General features: G+C 40.1%; 4 long non-coding RNA genes across 4 annotated transcripts; all 4 read left to right on the forward strand.

The window, feature by feature from the left end:
- Window positions 1–1,646: 1,646 nt before the first annotated feature.
- LOC308091865 lies at window positions 1,647–3,894 on the forward strand. Its single transcript, XR_013933747.1, has 3 exons — window positions 1,647–1,716; window positions 3,042–3,143; window positions 3,774–3,894. It is a non-coding gene; the product is annotated as an uncharacterized lncRNA (long non-coding RNA).
- Window positions 3,893–5,041, forward strand: LOC308091864. Its single transcript, XR_013933746.1, has 4 exons — window positions 3,893–3,984; window positions 4,108–4,282; window positions 4,493–4,584; window positions 4,722–5,041. It is a non-coding gene; the product is annotated as an uncharacterized lncRNA (long non-coding RNA).
- Window positions 5,042–5,963: 922 nt separating this feature from the next.
- Window positions 5,964–6,460, forward strand: LOC308091829. Its single transcript, XR_013933745.1, has 3 exons — window positions 5,964–6,057; window positions 6,235–6,349; window positions 6,434–6,460. It is a non-coding gene; the product is annotated as an uncharacterized lncRNA (long non-coding RNA).
- Window positions 6,461–11,693: 5,233 nt separating this feature from the next.
- LOC308091501 lies at window positions 11,694–13,513 on the forward strand. The gene is made up of 5 exons (XR_013933727.1): window positions 11,694–11,984; window positions 12,302–12,419; window positions 12,945–13,035; window positions 13,213–13,327; window positions 13,412–13,513. It is a non-coding gene; the product is annotated as an uncharacterized lncRNA (long non-coding RNA).
- The last annotated feature ends 306 nt before the right edge of the window (window positions 13,514–13,819 follow it).

The following is a 13,819-nucleotide window of genomic DNA, read 5'->3' on the forward strand; positions in this document are numbered from 1 at the left end:
GATAAATGGGTACTCTCCTGATTGGATTAAAATTTCAACACACCTAAAAATATGTTTTGTTTATTAGAGGCGGGGAGTCCACTGTTATTGAAAACACTATAGCAATCATTACTATCATAATATAGAGCTTTAACTTTTTAACCAAAAATATCATGCAATATCCCTAGCTTTTACTGTTACACCCCTATTTCAGACTGACTAAAACAATGCAATTTATAATGACAGTAGACAAACAAGGGGTGAAAATAATTGGCTATTGTACATAAAAAGAAACACAATTATAATACTTGGGTTATCTTACATTTCTAGGGGTATTATTTGTCATGATACATTTACACATTACACTATCTGAAATTCTTCCTCTACTGCTCCTAACTATTAGGAGCAGTATTAATACCATTAATACGACACCCGGGGAGCAGTTAGGGGTTAAGTGACTTGTTCCAGATATTTTGACACACTACACTGGACAACCCGAGGGTCACACCTGAGGGTGGCCCCTCTAGCCTCTTGGCTATGGCCGCCACATTCGGTTGACCTCAAGTGCTCTTTTTATAGTGCTAGCCAGTAGCCTCTTCATTGTGTCCGGGTTGCTCAGTCGGTAGAGTACTAGCCTTTGGGCCACATGGTCCTCGATTCAACACTGGGGGTTCGATACCGGGCACCACCAACTGAGTGTATGAGTAGCACTGCTTGGGTAAGATGTGCGATAAGGTCTGGGAGCTTATGGTAGGTCTCATCTATACATCTACCAGGGGTCTAGCGTGTTGAAAAGGGGATAAACACCCTCGTTCCTGGTCGATACTGACAAAAAGCCACTCCGACCTACTCACTCAAATCCTGAAATTAAGAAACGTTTTCTAATCCTAGCATGATTTGACTGGCACACATTTAACATGAAACATCTTTTGATATAGGCGGCGTTTGGTCCAGAAACCTAAAGCGTAGTAGCATACATTTGATGTATCTAGATCCAAAAACAGAGAAATGACAAAAACTGTACAATGATGTGGTCTATATCAAAGCATACAAAACCTTTATAAGTCTGATCCAAAACATATATTAATATAGATTGTGTACAAATGTAATGGTTCTACATTATAAATACTGCTTTAATAGGCTAATGTTTTCTGCATTACAGCTGAACCGTGCCATTCCAGGTCTGCTTCCCCAGCTCCCCCTAATGCAGAGGCGTGCTTTGCTTCAGATGGTAGGTCATTCAATGTATAATGTTTTGTACATTGTATCTGCAAAATAAAGTCAGACCTTTCTGTTTTAGTTTTTTTAAAGCTACTGATCAGCAATCGCCAAACATTATTCACAATGTTTAATCTTAACGCGGTTACAATTTAATGTCCATGTTTTTGTTTTTGGCCAAAAAAAAATATTAGTGGGCCTCTTTCTTTTACAACTGCAATAGAATATCTTCTGCGAGATCTGCTGCAGTACCTGAGCTGTGATGATGAGCCAGAAGAAGACGCAGTTCAAAGAGCTCCTCAGGCTAACTTGGATTGGAGCACACGTAATACTCTTTTTTCAGAAAGATGGAGGGAAAAGAGACCGTGCCATGTTAACAGCATGCTGGCACAGGGTAACGTGGCAACACGCGTCTGCAGCCAGTGTGGGAACAGCATGGCAGCTGTGAAATGTCTGCTGGTTTCTTCCAGCCATTGCCTCCAACCAGTTGTGTTGTGGACAAGGCTATTAGACCCTGTGGTAAGTTACAATTAACAATATAGGCATTTAGCAGACGCTATTATCCAGAGCAAATTACAAAATCAAAATAACTGAACCCTAGTCAGCAAACATGATAAATGGTCACATAAGTAGATTGCAAAGAGAACAGTCTAGTTTCAAAAGTAGGAGGTACCAGGTAAGCATCCAACCCCTTTCGGGACCCTAGTTTACCTTTTTTGTATTTGGTAAGGCGGTAACTAGGGTCCCTCCAACCTCAATCCACTCTCATGGTACCTGAAGGTACCACTGTCTGGTCACAGACAAATATAACGTTGCTCAAGTGTTCCACCGATGTTTCAAAGATACTCACAACTGCAGTAGGCTCCCGCGGAAACCTACGCTAAATCGGCGCTGATCGGCGTTGCCGCTAAACATTTTTAATCTATTTTTTTAATAAAAAAAATTAAGTCTTCTCCACTTCCCATGTCACGCCTCCCCCGTCTTGTGGTTGACTAGATGCACTTTTCCAGCCAATCACAAGACAGGGGAGGCGGGACATGGTGCGCAAGAGATAGCAAAACTAAAATTGAAAAAATAGATTAAAAATGTTTAGCGGCAACGCCGATTTAGTGCAGGTTTCCGCGGGAGCCTACTGCAGTTGTGAGTATCTTTGAAACATCTGTGCAACACTTGAGCGACGTTATATTTGTCCGTGACCAGACAGTGGTACCTTCAGGTACCATGAGAGTGGATTGAGGTTGGAGGGACCCTAGTGACTGCCTTCCCAAATACAAAAAAGGTCCCGAAAGGGGCTAGTAAGCATCCAACCAATCTAAATAACAATATATAATTTTATAATGCTGCCAGTTTGAAGAGCATCCTGATAATGAGTGAAACCTGAAAAAATAAAACGGTTCATTAGTTAAACCACTGGTTCTCAGTATGAGGGAGTAAAGGCCATTGCACACAGGATGCGATTATTCGCACGGAAAAAACGCACCCTGTCTGAGCCAACCTAAAACAAACCCATGTGTTTTTTTTTTACAGGGGCCTAAATGATTTGTAGTTGGGAACCAAATTGACTTTAAAAAACAGGGTGAACTAACAGATTTGTACACCTTCGGGGTAAAGTGTAGATTGGGGTCCTAGTGATTAAAACGTTTATGAAATGGGGTTCCTTGGTCTAATCAAACTGGGGGTTCGGGAAATTTAAAAGTTTAGAGAATCACTGTTAACTATAGGATAGTTCATTAATTATTAACATAAAAACGATAACTTGTGAAGGGAAGTTACAGACTGCTTTATGGGAGTTTCTATAGTATTATGTATATTTTGCTAATGATTAATTATCCTAACTCTTTCAGTGCGATTTGTGCCTATTGAGATGCCTGTCCAAATCTGTGGCGGTCCACCAGAAGGGTTGAGGGTCATCCAAGGGAAGGCTGTTGCTTTGGTCACAATACATGGTAAATGTAAAAGAATTCCTCTGCCCTGTTTGAAAAAAGATTTGGCTGGTTAATTTCCCTTTTCAACAACTCCTTCAAGAACTTAATGTTTGAAAGAAATGTGCACATTACGGTTGTCATTGGCCCCGATTCACTAAGCTGTCCGTAAATAGCGTGTAAATAAAGTTACTAAAGAAGGGTGTATTTTCTCAGCAAAAACTGACGTGCAATTCAGAAAGGGGTGTGTATGTCCCTGAAATGTGCGGAGTTGTCAGCTGATCGTAAATTCGTGGCTGTTGGGCACATTTTTATTTGAGGTTTGGCAATATTTTAATTGATTCAGCATGAAGAATAAAGCATTATAAAAGACATACGCAAGCTTTGGCCTATGTACACCAGCCTCACAGCAGACGTGAGAAAGAGCGCACCTCCCGTGAAATTGACCGACAAAAAAACATGAATGAATCTGACACCTCTAAATATGGGCGTAAATCGCTTAGTGAATCGGGGCCAATGTCTTTTTGGGGTGGGGGGGCTACTAACACTTATTAATTCTTACTCTTGACTTGCTTATTATAGTTCCTAGACTTACTACCAAGTCAGCCGTCATTACTGTATGACTAAGTCTAACTTTGGCATGTTATTTTGTAGGACGGTACGATCTCCACATGCCACAGCTGACTTGTGCAGGATGTCAGGCTACTTGGGAGGCAGGAGTGGAGTTCCTTATACAAAGTGGCTACTGGCCAGCCACCCTCAACTTTGCTACAATAGTTTTGAAGACATGAAGATGGCATCACCAGGGCTGTCACTTCAGGCATTTCTGCGAATGCTTGACAAGAGGACTGTTTGCTTTGGCCGTGTAAGTACTACTGTCTTCATTCTGCAGCATTGTAAATTTGTTAGTGTTTTGATATGAACAGTTTTGATATGAACATTTCTGTTAAACGAAATTAACGCTTCTGTTTTGTGGTGTTTTTTATAGACTGGGAAAATCTCATCGGACAGCTTTTAAAAAAGCTTTTTTGAATGGGCTGCTGTTCAACATGAAGTAGATTCTGCAAGGAGAAGCCATTAAGCTGTCCTGCTTGCACACCATCCATGCTTGCAGTCTCTGTTGATGGGAACCGCAAGCCTTACCGTTTCAAGAGTACAGCAAGGTAAATGTCCACACAAAGTAGTCAATTATGTATTGTACACAAAGTAACCTGTCATCACTGTAATGTTCCCCACAATATCATGGTGAAAGTTTGAGTGATCCCACATGATTAGTCTGGCAAGTTTGAGTGATCCCACATGATTAGTCTGTCAATGTCAATGTCAGGCTACTTACACTGTTCAAAATCTTAAATTTAACTTCTATTTCATAGATCTAAGGAGCAAGCCATCTTTGACGGTCTCTTCATCGCTAATGATGAGGATAGGCAGATTTGTGGATCACATACGCAGCAAAACCAAACATGTAATTGCAGACTTGCACTTCTATCTCAATATTTAACGTAAATAACAGTATACTATATGTCATAGATTGAGTACTGCCATGTAAAAAAACTACTCAAAGTATCTCATAGAATTGTCAATCATTATTTTCTACCATAGGTCCCTGGAAGGGGCGTGTGTGGTGGGGAGTGGACAGCAGCCAGAGAAACTTCCCAAAGGTCCAAGAGTAACGTGGAAGAGGAGGGACTGGAACTGGCTGTCTGCAGACATGGTGTCTTGTTGGCTGCCCTTAATATGTTTAGGGGTGAAATATTTGCATACCCCATGTTTTTACAGAAACAACTGGCGTCCAAGCATGACATCACATTTTTTTGTATGGACGTTGCCTGTAAATACTGGCCGTACCTACAAAGAGTCTGTACTGACTGTCCAGAGCTTCAGCCCCTTCAGACCATGAGGCCCTTCCTGTCTGTTGTACATGCTAAAGCCCATGACTACAATAACTATATAACTGACTGTTATAAGAAGATAATGTGCAATCCTATACATTATCTCTAACAATCATGTACCACAGTGACTGATAGCAATACCTTCAGCCAGGTTCAAAAACGTTTTGTGAAATGCTGCTTACGAGCAGAGGCAGATATCTGCCTCTGCTCGTAAGCAGCATTTCACAAAACTCTGTGGAAGAATATTGTAGCCTTTTGAATTAGGATTTGTCTTTCATTAAATTAAAGGGCCTTTTGAACCTGGCTGAAGGTATTGGCAGTAATGAATGCCCTTGATATTCAGGTTTGTGTATCTCTATCCAGGTGAAATGGAGCGGTGCAAATCAAGAGGGTGCTGGTTCCACACTAGGGGAGGAAGTGGAACAGTGTAATGCTTTTCTTTTTAAATATAAATCAAAGTTATTGAGCACCCTTTACGTCTGTGTGTTTGTTAAAACATATTGAACCAATGAAAAGTATTAAAAAGCGCTTCTGACGAAACCTCCTAACTCCATTGGATCCTCAAACTGTCGTCCAAACCAGCTAACTCCACCCCCTCTCCCCTGGGTGGCACACAGCTGCAGACTCAGAGCGGAGGAAAACAAACTTTAACGAGGCAGAAGTTATTGTAATATTTAAAGTCCAGCTTGTTATTGTAGGCCTATATAATAAGCAGAAGCATCAGGGCATTAATTCACTTGTTGTGATGCATTGTGAGCTTGGAGATCCATTGTCAGCTGTTATTATCAATGATGGCCAAAACCTACTAACTCCACTTGAGTTGGATTGGGGTAAAGTGGTGGTAATATTTTGGAGTTAGCCGGTTTCTGCCCGACAGGAGAGATACAATAGTGTGAATGACATTATTATAATTACATGGGAATTGTTGCTGAACTCATCTTTGTGTACTTGCAGGACGCAATGACATGTTGACCCTTTTGTCCATAAGATGGAACCAGCAGAAATGTGACAACCTGGCTAATTCACTTGCCCAAAGATACCAGAAGGTAGATAGAAATGTGCCATGTGATAAATTACACCTAGACAGCTCTGTGCACTTGCTTATAGCCTTTCCACATGTAACTTTTGCATGATTAAAACAGAAAATCTTGATTTGAGTTGCTGTTATAAACTTGAATGACTTGTAGGTTTTTGTAATGTTGTCAAAAATCTTGTCATTTTAGACTTCTAAAGCTTTAAAAGTCAAGTTGGCAGACCTGGAAACCCTGAAAGCCCAACTTCATTTGGAAGAAGACAAATTGGAAGAATTTGTGCAAGATGTCAAAGAATGGGCAGATGGTAAGCAATTATAAACATTATCTGATATGAATATTTTTTGCCTATTATAGTGAAAGTGACACTGTGTTGGATCACTTTTATCAGGAGAAACTGACCATCAAGGCACACCGCAGACTTTGTGTAAAAAGATTGAAGCCCTCACGAGTAGTATTAAAACAAGAGATCAACGCCTCTACCGAAAAAATGGTATGTTAATATTTTAGGCCTATTAGGACCTCAGTCTGAACATTTCCTTTACTATTACAATGTCCATACAATAGTAAAACGTATTGTTTCATGTGTTGTACCTCCCAAGTGGATTTTCTCAAGTGAACAACACTTGCACTGTTAATGTTGCACATTTAGGCTGTCTGAGAGCATGAGTCCAACTTCTAACAGTTCTTTTGCAAGAAAATTAGCATATGTTTTTTCTGGACGAATCCTACACCTCTCCTGGCTAATAGTGTCTCCAGCAATTGAAAACACTCTCTCTGAAGGGAGTGACTTGCCTATTGCTGGCCTTGTCTGCACTTTCTATAGAAAAATATAACATTATATTCATCATGATGAACGATTAATTTAGAGCCAATTTAACAGCAGCTTGTCGGCAGCAGACGTTTTCCGACTTCTCCCGCCGTCGGGCCGATATCGATGCGGTGGATTTCGGACTAGGCAAGAGGCGTTTCCCCGCAAAATTCGGTATTCTATGGCACCCCCCTGACCCGCCAAACACCTGAGCTACCCGTTACATTATGCATAGGTGTAGTTTGGGCGTTACAATGATAAAACCAATCACCGTGCCAGAAGCCATTGCCTTTAAGAGAAGACTGCGCTAGCCGTCATCCCCGATCCAATATATGCTCTAGCCTATCTACCTGTCTGCACTGTTGCCTGGTCTGATTATTATAAGCCACATTGGGCTTGTTTTCCTTCTTTTATTTTATTTTATCCAAATACATTTTTATATTAATTTGTAGCCTATTGTGTTCACAATAAGCTTGTCATATTAGTCAGATCCGGAATAGTATATGAAAGCCATTTAAAATATGTATACTATTGGTACACACCGGCTGCTCCCAAATAATTAATTACATCATGTTGCGACAACGCTCCTACGTGGTACACAGACAAACAGTAGCACATGGGTATAATAAATTGGACAGTTTTAGGAAAGGTCTATAGCCTATGTACTCACGTTGGCTGTTATCGTTCCACCATTCTAATGGATTCCAGGGGTGTGTAAACATCTCTGAAGTTGCTCCATAGTTTCCTCTGAAGTGACGCAGTTAAAGTTAACTTACATCCATATTGTCCCCGTTATCTTTCATCATCCACCTTTGTTCAGTAATCCCGAACAGAGCTAAACTTTAAGTTTACATCAATCAAAGCCTCTCAAACCCAGACACATTGCTGCGATGCGTATGTGCGTCGCCTACCTACCCAAAATAACAGACATACAAGCTATCAACGGCGCTGCGTCATGTCGTGTCGACAGCTTACAGATCTGTTATTTTGGACAGCATACAATGAGGCGCGCGCGCCACGGAGTAGCCTATCACTAAACCAAAAACATTACATTACGTGGTCAACAACATACTAGACATGTAACTTGCTTGGAGCTTTTAATGCAGTGGTTCTCAACCTGTGGGTCGAGACCACAATGGAGCACCAAACGCCTGGCGAGCTTGTAGATCTGCTATTTTCACAATATTTATCTGTGGAACCGAGTCAAACAAAATGGGGGGGTCCCCAGTTCAAATATGGTTATTTTGGGGGGTCATGAACGTAGCGTTTATGCGGGGAATATAATAATAATATAGCAGGCTAATATATATAAAATAGGCTATAATATAATATTCACCCGCAGCATGGGTTTAATGAGACAGCAGCCAAAATGAAAATCACACTATGATCCGATCATCTTATAAAAAATTTAAGTGCTTAAGATTTTAGCCCAAACCCAACGGGACCCGACCCGGCCCGTCGGCACCGGCTGAGCCGGGTCTACGTTTTTTTTACATCCAAATAAATTCACATATTAATTAATTTGTAGCGTAGGCTATTGTGTTCACAATAAGCAACTTGTCATATTAGTCAGATCCCCAAGAGTATATGAAAGCCATTTAAAATAGTTATATATTCTTACACAGCTGATGCCAAATAATTAATCAACAGGGCAGCGCAACCAAAAGTAGGTCAAATCAATCAATCAGTCTTGTCATGACGGCAGCAGCCCCCTTTAAAGTTTAAACCATAACATGACATCTTCAGACTATTGAGCTTTCTTCATGTCTTTTTCACCTCAAAGTAAATGTTGGATTATTTCTTCAAATGAGACACTATGAGAGCACAGGCAGCGGGCATTAGAAGGTAACATTGGATGTGATTTCTCCATCGCAAAAATGATTACGGTTATTCTATGAAACATATATTTCATAGAATAACCATAATAACTCCAAGCTGTTTTTTAAATAAAATATAGACTGTTGGAATAGGGTAGAATGACTCCTGTTCTTAACAAATTACCAAGATTTAATGAGAAATAAGGCTTCTTTAGAAAAATGACTGACGGGCTGGGCTGGGTCTAATTTGTCAATTATTAGTCGAGCCGGGCTGAAATATTTAGGGGATATGAAAGCTCTAGTTAGTAGTTTGAAGTGCTCATGTGGCCTTATAGTTGCTTCTTTTTGTTTTCATAGACCTGCGGACTGCGGTTGCTTATTTCTCGCCAAGGCTGGCAACACGGCTCATGGTCCAACGCACAAAGCCATTGTAGTGTCTGTGTGCACTTGGCGGGTGATTTTATGAACCGGCGGGTGGTATTAGATTCCACTATCCCCCCCCCCGAAACCCGTACCCATGTGTGTCTGTAGAATTGCAATGTGGGGGATATAGCAACAACACGCCCACGGGCACACCTCCATGCGCAAATAACGGTGTCGGCATAATGGTGACGGGTAGAGCAGGTGCTAGAATAACCTATTGGGGCGGCGCAGCTCCATTATCTGGATTTAACGTGGTTTAGAGGGGGAGAAAACTGCCGCAGAATAGAGCGGTCTTTGCCTTGATGAGAATGGCCTGGTTAACTAAAGACATCAGGTTAAGGACTGGCACACCATGAAGAGCTTTAAAAGTTAATAATAAAACTGGCAGCTGACATAATTTATCTTGTTAACCCATTCAGACCGAGGATTAATCATAGTCCTAGTGAAATATCTTGCAGTGTGTGTGTGTGTGTGTGTGATCCCTTGTCATATAGCAATCAGCCACAACAATATTTGAACGCTGATTTCAATCAGAGTATCAAGTGCATACCGATTTGTATAACTACTTGCCGACTTTGAAAATATTGCTGTGTACCTAGCATTATTCTGTAAAGGGATCTAACTGTTCTTAACATTTACTGCAGCATTACTGTATAATTTAACAGCATAACAGGCACTTGTAAACAGACATGTAAAGGCTCTGAATAAGATTCAGATACTTTAACAGGAAATGCGATACACATACAGGGTTAGGCAACATTACTTTACTTAACAATAGTTTGGACTACACCCTGGAGATTTCAATTACATTACCAGATTAGACAATTAATATGAACACAAATGGAAATATAATACAGCAGTTTGTTATTATTTACACACATATCCCAAAAATTTGCTGAAATTTGAGTTGTCATCTTGTTAGTATATCTGGAAACCGAAACACACCACCTTGCTCTTAACTCAGTTGGTGAGTTATTTTTAGGTGTGCATGTACACATTCAAAGAACTACAGTATAAACAAAAAAGATTTCATAGCTCAGCTCCAACTTTCCAGAGTCACTTTTATTTCAAGGAACCATGAAAAACAAAGGATTGCTCACTAACTAAGTTGCTGTATCTTGTTTCATGAGATAAAACTAAAAACCAGTTTGGACATGAAAACTGTATATAATATCTTGTATGGAAAGCAGGACTCACAGATTCTCCTGGAGGATATCAAACCCTCGTCTTTCATTGTCTAACCTTTTTATCTTTTCTCTCTTTTTAGGCTGCTTTGATTGTAAAAAAAAAGAGAAAGCTCTGGAACTGGGATAAAATCATAGACAGGAGAACCACGGAGGTAAGCTGTTAAATTTGACTCGGTGTGAAATGGTACTGGATTTACCACTACCTGCTGAAATGGCTAACAGTTATTTTTGTCTGTTTGTGTGGCCGTCTCTAGGAAGGAGAGAAGATGGTCAAGGTCGTGTGGCTGCCTTGTGCTTCATGGTAAGATCTCAGCATTTTGGTCACCTTTGGCAGTTTTCAAATGTGCTTCTGTAAATATATTTACTTTTTAGTACCAGGCTCAAAAGCCAAGTTATTTGTTTTTATGATACCCTATTCAAATGAAATAATCTGTTGCATTCATGGATGTTTTGCAGTGGGAAAACATGGAATGACAGCTGGCAGCCAGCAAAGGATTTTGATTGATTTTGATTTTGTTTTTTTGTTTTATTGGCTTTGTTTTAAAACTTGGAAAAGACTCTTTTACTCTTAAAAAAAAAAAATATTCATAAAGTTAAATGTATAAGTAAAGGCATTTGAAATTAAAGAAAAATGTTACTTTTCAGGATTCCAATTCAAAAATAGCAAAAATAGCTGATATACAAGCTCAAAACGCGTCATGATGCGACACGTTTTGAGCTTGTAGATCGGCTATGTTTTGCTACTTTTGTGTGACATAATAGAATGACGAAGTAGGACATTCATTTACAGAAAAGGTTAAAATACGGAGATAAGAGGTTTCTGCCCCGTCAGCAATGCAATGTGGCCCCCTGAAGTTAGTGTGGAAATATAGTGGCCCTCTCTATCATCAAAGCTGCCCACCCCTGGTTTGGACTGTATAAATACAATTGTTTGTTCACGTTTTATTGTTGGCGTTCGTTTGTGACTGTTTTATTGTTGACGTTCGTTTGTGACTATAAATAAAATTGTTTTATAAAAAAATTGATTCCTTCATATGCAGTCTCTTTAGAGTTTCTTATATGCAAGTTGTGCAATTTTATCAAACAAGCTGCTCATGCACAGCGTGTAGATCTGTTATTTTTGAGTAGTGATAACCTACTATGGCACTTCACACTGGGCTCCTCTATGCAGCTGGATGGACGGATGGCGCATATACAAACTATGCACTTCAGTCCAAAATAAATCGCATTCATTGTAATGCAGTAATACAGCGTTACTTGGATAAGTAATACTATATGTCATAGATTGAGTACTGCCATGTAAAAAAACTACTCAAAGTATCTCATAGAATTGTCAATCATTATTTTCTACCATAGGTCCCTGGAAGGGGCGTGTGTGGTGGGGAGTGGACAGCAGCCAGAGAAACTTCCCAAAGGTCCAAGAGTAACGTGGAAGAGGAGGGACTGGAACTGGCTGTCTGCAGACATGGTGTCTTGTTGGCTGCCCATAATATGTTTAGGGGTGAAATATTTGCATACCCCATGTTTTTACAGAAACAACTGGCGTCCAAGCATGACATCACATTTTTTTGTATGGACGTTGCCTGTAAATACTGGCCGTACCTACAAAGAGTCTGTACTGACTGTCCAGAGCTTCAGCCCCTTCAGACCATGAGGCCCTTCCTGTCTGTTGTACATGCTAAAGCCCATGACTACAAATGTGAGGTTAGTGTATTGCAATACATTGTTATAAGAAGATAATGTGCAATCCTATAAATTATCTCTAACAATCATGTACCACAGTGACTGATAGCCAATACCTTCAGCCAGGTTCAAAAACGTCCTGTGAAATGCTGCTTACGAGCAGAGGCAGATATCTGCCTCTGCTTGTAAGCAGCATTTCACAAAACTCTGTGGAAGAATATTGTAGCCTTTTGAATTAGGATTTGTCTTTCATTAAATTAAAGGGCCTTTTGAACCTGGCTGAAGGTATTGGCTGTAATGAATGCCCTTGATATTCAGGTTTGTGTATCTCTATCCAGGTGAAATGGAGCGGTGCAAATCAAGAGGGTGCTGGTTCCACACTAGGGGAGGAAGTGGAACAGTGTAATGCTTTTCTCTCCAGGATAGCAGTCACAACTAAGCACATGTCAAAAGAAGGTGCTTTTTTCTTTTCTTTTTAAATATAAATCAAAGTTATTGAGCACCCTTTACGCTGTGTGTTTGTTAAAACATATTGAACCAATGAAAAGTATTAAAAAGCGCTTCTGACGAAACCTCCTAACTCCATTGGATCCTCAAACTGTCGTCCAAACCAGCTAACTCCACCCCCTCTCCCCTGGGGGTGGCACACAGTACAGAGCGGAAGAAAACAAACTTTAACGAGGCAGAAGTTATTGTAATATTTAAAGTCCAGCTTGTTATTGTAGGCCTATATAATAAGCAGAAGCATCAGGGCATTAATTCACTTGTTGTGATGCATTGTGAGCTTGGAGATCCATTGTCAGCTGTTATTATCAATGATGGCCAAAACCTACTAACTCCACTTGAGTTGGATTGGGGTAAAGTGGTGGTAATATTTTGGAGTTAGCCGGTTTCTGCCCGACAGGAGAGATACAATAGTGTGAATGACATTATTATAATTACATGGGAATTGTTGCTGAACTCATCTCTGTGTACATGCAGGACGCAATGACATGTTGACCCTTTTGTCCATAAGATGGAACCAGCAGAAATGTGACAACCTGGCTATTCACTTGCCCAAAGATACCAGAAGGTAGATAGAAATGTGCCATGTGATAAATTACACCTAGACAGCTCTGTGCACTTGCTTATAGCCTTTCCACATGTAACTTTTGCATGATTAAAACAGAAAATCTTGATTTGAGTTGCTGTTATAAACTTGAATGACTTGTAGGTTTTTGTAATGTTGTCAAAAATCTTGTCATTTTAGACTTCTAAAGCTTTAAAAGTCAAGTTGGCAGACCTGGAAACCCTGAAAGCCCAACTTCATTTGGAAGAAGACAAATTGGAAGAATTTGTGCAAGATGTCAAAGAATGGGCAGATGGTAAGCAATTATAAACATTATCTGATATGAATATTTGTTGCCTATTATAGTGAAAGTGACACTGTGTTGGATCACTTTTATCAGGAGAAACTGACCATCAAGGCACACCGCAGACTTTGTGTAAGAAGATTGAAGCCCTCACGAGTAGTATTAAAACAAGAGATCAACGCCTCTACCGAAAAAATGGTATGTTAATATTTTAGGCCTATTAGGACCTCAGTCTGAACATTTCCTTTACTATTACAATGTCCATACAATAGTAAAAAGTATTGTTTCATGTGTTGTACCTCCCAAGTGGATTTTCTCAAGTAAACAACACTTGCACTGTTAATGTTGCACATTTAGGCTGTCTGAGAGCATGAGTCCAACTTCTAACAGTTCTTTTGCAAGAAAATTAGCATATGTTTTTTCTGGACGAATCCTACACCTCTCCTGGCTAATAGTGTCTCCAGCAATTGAAAACACTCTCTCTGAAGGGAGTGACTTGCCTAT

Source organism: Gymnoscopelus braueri (genome assembly GCF_963280865.1).
Source record: "Gymnoscopelus braueri genome assembly, chromosome: 9".
NCBI lineage: Eukaryota > Metazoa > Chordata > Actinopteri > Myctophiformes > Myctophidae > Gymnoscopelus > Gymnoscopelus braueri.